Source organism: Limulus polyphemus, unplaced genomic scaffold (genome assembly GCF_000517525.1).
Source record: "Limulus polyphemus unplaced genomic scaffold, Limulus_polyphemus-2.1.2 Scaffold13, whole genome shotgun sequence".
NCBI classification, from domain to species: domain Eukaryota; kingdom Metazoa; phylum Arthropoda; class Merostomata; order Xiphosura; family Limulidae; genus Limulus; species Limulus polyphemus.
The window spans coordinates 478,773-484,772 of NW_013665623.1; the positions used below are offsets into that span (position 1 = coordinate 478,773).

Genomic DNA, 6,000 nt, shown 5'->3' on the forward strand with positions numbered 1-6,000 from the left:
GATGGCTCTTCAGAAAGTGTTTAAAATGATAGCTAGTGCTAAGTGCATGATGATTCTAGTTTTAACAAGATAATTTCTTCTCATTCTTTAATATTCTGGTGTAAAATACTGCGACAGACATATGACAGACAAGTGTATTATGTACAATAGTTTTGTTTATTGAAAAGTTCAGTTATTAGTGATTGTCATATGTTCACAACTTCGTTATATGAAACACTTACATTAAGCGAAATTCAAAAATCAAAGTCATGAAACAACGTATTCTAATTTTTATGAGAACAGAGAGTTAATTTAATCAGCAATCCACATTAGTGAATTGATTTTTATTTATAATATATGCAGGAGGCTTTGATCAGAAGTTAATATTAAATATGATGCTAAATTACACCTTTTTACATGTGCATGTAATCGGGCATTAACACCAAATATTTTATAGTTCTCTCTATATATATTTATATATATATACAATCTTTAAAACATTAATTAAAATTATTTACTTGTCGTAACAACGTTACTACGAATGCAACTCAGCATATGCTTCCTACTAAACCATTAGATTATTATAATTATAAAATTTCATTCAACTTTTTCTGTATCATCTTATCGTTCTACGAGTTTTTCATTATTTAATATTTTTACCCTATGTTTATATGAAATTAAAACCATGTATTTTGGAAGATGTCTATTATAATATGCATTCCTGCAGCACTTATAAATGAAGTTACAATATCATTCCAATGCACCTCCATACTTAATGTGTTAAAGGATGTGCATTTATACTAAACAATATGTATAAATTTAGTATGTTGGACCTTTCTTAATAACACTTCTTTTTTGTACATGTATAATTTGAAACACAGATAAAACTTCACAATTTCTGCAACGTCACAAATAATTTGAAGAGTTAATTCACCAAGTTTGAATTATTAAAGGAATCGTCAAAGTAAATAAGTTATTTCCAATTTTCGTAGCACTCTTTTAAATAACTTTTACAATCTTTAAAAAACTGTCCATGGCTTCAGAATAAAATAAGCAGTAATTGGTTATAAAAGAAGAGTAAATCACTTATGATTCCATGTTCGAAAAGATAATAACTTGGATTTATTATGAAAATTTTGATGATGTATTTCTATTTACAGAATATATGATGTTTCTATTTTCGATACCTCTCATTATCAGTGATTTTTTTAATATTCGTATTTAACCATAGCCATTTTCATAATCCATTTGCTATTGTAGTTCTTCAAAGTATTGTTATTTATTGTAAGAAATTTAAAGAAACTATGTTAATAAGATTATGTGTGTGTAAAAACAGGTTTATTCCTTTCCTTTCTCAAGACGTGTTTGAATACACTAAATCTCGACACTTTACACTGTAACCATGGCACGTCCGTAGTGCTTTGAACAGGTTTTTTTATTCTTGCAGTATATGAGTTTTCTAACACATAGTGGTGCACAACGTTTTGTTCTTCAGAACATTTCAAATTAGATTATCAGCATATTTGTTACAATTTATTAGTGCAGGTGCCTGTCCATGCCACTATCGTCATCAAAAAAGGAAAAGAAATAGTTGCGTTATGAATAATTTAACAAGGCATTGATAATTCACTTTACAAATTTATAGCACATTATTAGTAACACATTATTCACCATTTAGATTAAATCTAAAAGGAATTAGTAAGGCGCTTAATCAAATAGAATATTTTAGCATTTTTTCTAATAAATATATATATATTATTCAAAATTAAATCCTCGTTAACTACAAATAAGAAAATTAGTTAATGGTATTAACATTTTGTTTAATTCGATTGTACTCTACGTTTTTAGTTTAAGGAATCTAAATACTTTTCATATTGTAGTACGTAATATAAAAAAAAGCTTTAACATTTCCCAATTTTTAAATGCATTCTACTCAAAGCTGTTATTCATATCTTGTTTTTCTTTCTCGAACTTTTTTATTTTTTTTTAATCTCGTAAGATAAAGATTATTTTATTTCTGGATAAAAGGTATATAGCAATTGTTTTCTTTTAAACTATACTTTATTTATCTAAACGTGTATTCATTTTATTTAACCGTTCTTTTATTTTGTTATATTTGATTTTACATTAAATGTCCCCCGGTGAGACGGTGTTAACTTAACGGACTTACAACTCTAAAATCCATGGTTCGATTCCCCGCGGTCGACACAGCAGATAGTTCAAAGTGGCTTTGCTCTAAGACAAACAAAAATAAACATAAAATTTTCGCTAAATAACAACATGTAAGTACCTCACGGGTATGGTAAACAGTGACTGAGGTCAATGCATGAACGGGACGTAACAAATGTTTTTTTTAGCAGATACAACTTGTTCTTCTTAAACCGAAAAGTTCACAGCTTTGAATCAATGATAAAAATATACTTTCAATAGAATCGCTACAGTCAACAGTGAAGTTCTTCATTCCAGAAACATATAGTTGATTTGAAGAAAGCAAAACCGAACAGACAAAGTTTCAAACGGAGGTATAATAAATGAAGAAATAAAATAATCTTCTAAATATAAAAATAAACATTACGCTCTAAGATGAGGCGTTAAGCAATTGTAATAAATTATATGTCTTAAAAAACAAAAACAAAAAATAAAACGTGAAACGGTCTAAAGTGAAGCGTTAAGCAAATATAGTAGATGTAATGTCTCAAAAACGGAAAAGAAAAACATATAAAAAGAAATGGTCATTTAAGTCTAATATTTATTTTGTTTTTTAAATCAAAAACGATGTTTCGTAGATTAATTACTTTTCAGTGTCAAATATAATGGAAAAGAAACGAAAATTTGTGGTGAATAATGACATGTTGGTATTGACACGCTCTGTATAGATAATCTAATAACAAAGGGAAATACAAGTACCGCTTACACTAGCCGGCAAGATAGTGTAGAATGAAGTTAACATTCTTCCAAAGCTGTATTGGAATTTAATATATACTTCCGAAACTGTATTGGAACTTAATATATACTTCCGAAACTGTATTGGAAATCAACATATACTTCCGACATTGTATTGGAAATTAAAATATACTTCCCAAACTATATTAGAAATTAATGCTGTATGTCTTCTGAAATAAATTCAATGGATATTAATTATTATTTCAGAATGTACTGAAATGTTAATATATAGCAAGTAATTACCAATTAATTGTACCTATGATTTAGAGTGTTTTCAAATAGGCAATTAATATTATTTTATAATAGTTAAAACTTAAAGTTAATCAAACATACTTTAATACAGACATAAATATACCAAATGGATATGAAATATACCGAAATGCCATTTAAATACCCACAATATCAAGCAAAATCTATGTTCTTTAGATCTAAACATTTCCACGGACATATCTATTATAAGATGAGGATTTAGCTGTAGGTTTTAAGTATGATATAATTACGGATGTTTAAAAACTTTCAATATATCTGTTCTGAAGCTCAATGTTTCAAGCAATCCTTTTTGGAACAGTAACTTATCCGCTTATTTTGCTCTCTCTTTAAAACTTCAGGGAATGTTTGGTAAAACAAAAGAAAAGTTCAGTCTAATGAAGATACAAAGTAGCAACTGTATATATTTACCTCCGCCAGCGAAGGTGGACAGAGGTCATGTTTTCACTCCTGTGTGTGTATGTTTTTTGTGTGTTTGTTAGCACGATTTCTCGAAAACGGCTTATGGATTTGGACTAAAGTTGGTATACATTTGGACTATGACACAATTTAGAAGCGAATAGCTTATGGAGGATCAAAGTCACAGTAAAGTCACTAAAAAATTATCTGTTACCATGGGGACCGATTTTTCACACAGTTTTTGCTCTATAACTCAGTCAAAATGAGCGGATTTTGATAAAACTTGGTGGACGTATGTAGAATATTATTCCTTATTGTCCTCTCAAAAATGGTCCATGTCTATCGATAGCTACGGACATATGTGCTCATATTTGTAATTTTTTAGAGGTGAATGAGATCATCGCTACGTGGCGGAGGTATGCGCTCTACTGAGTACTCCTCTAGTTTGTTAATTCGATACCATCCTCTTGTTTCCTACTAGAATCACAGATTATTTTGGTATGGTGAATGTAAATCTGCATTTTAATAAAACATTTAATTTTCATCTTGTTGTTGTGTGTTTTGAATTTCGCGCAAAGCTACACGAGGGCTATCTGCGCTAGCCGTCCCTAATTTAGCAGTGTAAGACTAGAGGGAAGGCAGCTAGTCATCACCACCCACCGCCAACTCTTGGGCTACTTTTTTACCAACGAATAGTGGGATTGACCGTCACCTTATAACGCCCCACGGCTGAAAGGGCGAAATTTTCATCTTACTACTTAATTGCTAACTACTTTGTTTTCTAGTCATTTTAATCTAAAAAGCGACTAAATTATTTATTGTAAGGGAGTCAACACACAGATCAACTAGGATAAAAATATGAAGATATTTTAAAAATATTCAAAGTGACGTTAAAGGAAAGCAAAAACTTTTTTCTTTAAATAAAATGTAACAACTTTTATTTATTTATTTTAGCGAACAAGTAAGTTACAACGCTCATAGACCATAAATACAGTTAAGTAATAATACATATAGCTTCTCAAGACATGTGTTTACTGCTCTGTGATTATGGATGATTCACGAGTCTGCCTAACATTAATGGTTGGTTACGGAAATTTCAAGGAATTATGACTTCATTGTAATCTGTTTGAACCACCGTACTTTTACTTCTTTATTTATTTATTTTTTAATCGAAAAATATTTTTTCACCACTTCTTTTCTCTAGGTAAAGTAGTTTATATTACCCAAAATGAAATATGTTTCGGACATGGTTGGCCTTGAAATTAATGTAATATATAAAGAGTAATTTTAAAATATAAAGATATACGTTTTTTACATAAATCTGTCATAAGTACCTCTGCTTTCGACTTTCAGTATTAATTTACATAGTGTATTCCACATATATGGACTTTATAAGATCAGATGAGTGACCCAGTATGGAGTAAGGAACGTTGTCTAATGACCAAACGAAAACGTAAGGGAAGTGCACAGAAAAAATTCAAACTGACTCGAATAACTGATGCTATTCTGAAGCATGTTCTCAATTACCTTACGTAAGTTATAGGTTAATACAATTTGTTTGAAATATTGCTTCGATCTTTGACATTTATTGGAACTGAGAGACTGGGATCTAAGTTTTCGAAGTAGTCCCTTCAAATGTTTACATATATGCTCCATCAGATTAATATATTGGCTTTAACCTGCCTCTCCCAAGACGTGGATATTGTTATTTTGATACCAAACAAGATCATTATGTTATGTGACGATGAGCATTATCCTATTACTTATCCTTGTTCCTTTAAACGTGCAGACACTTCATTGCTAAGTTCCGTGCCCTAAATGCAGAGTTAATCTCAGACCATAACGTTCTAACACACCTCTTCGTAGTTATTATAACACACTTAACCTTAGAACAATAATTGATTTTCACCAGACTTATACTCAATTATAACTACAAAAGCGTGTGAAGTGGCTCTAGTGACTTCATACAATCTCAAGTTGTCAACATGTTAGTGTTGCAGGTCTTTTCCAAACTAAGCAAAATGGTGACGGGCATTCTTAGGCTGTCGTAGTGTTTATACATCCAGAGTAACCATACTCCAATGCCCGTTCATATAAGGCATAATTAGATATAGTTGAGTAACTGTAACGTTGTGAACATTCTGAACACTTTTTCGATATTTTCCTATTAATCTCTCATGCCATTATATGCTCTTGTGTACAATAGGTTTTGTAACTAATAAATAGGAGAATTTCAAGCAGTGATTTTCAACACTTTCTGAATTTTATAATGTGTAATTTCTAAAATTCAATGTTATAGTATTTTGGCACTTGTGTATAAAGTTAAAATCATAAATAATATTCAACGTTAAGATGACGTTGTGACGTCGAAACATGTAGAGTCGTCAACTTTTTGAAGGCCATAGATAGGCC

General features: G+C 30.3%; 1 protein-coding gene across 2 annotated transcripts in view; it reads right to left on the bottom strand.

Moving 5' to 3' along the window:
- The window catches only part of LOC106456917 (zwei Ig domain protein zig-8-like), a 262,886-nt gene that overhangs the window by 14,582 nt on the left and 242,304 nt on the right, over positions 1–6,000 (bottom strand). The window lies entirely within an intron of this gene.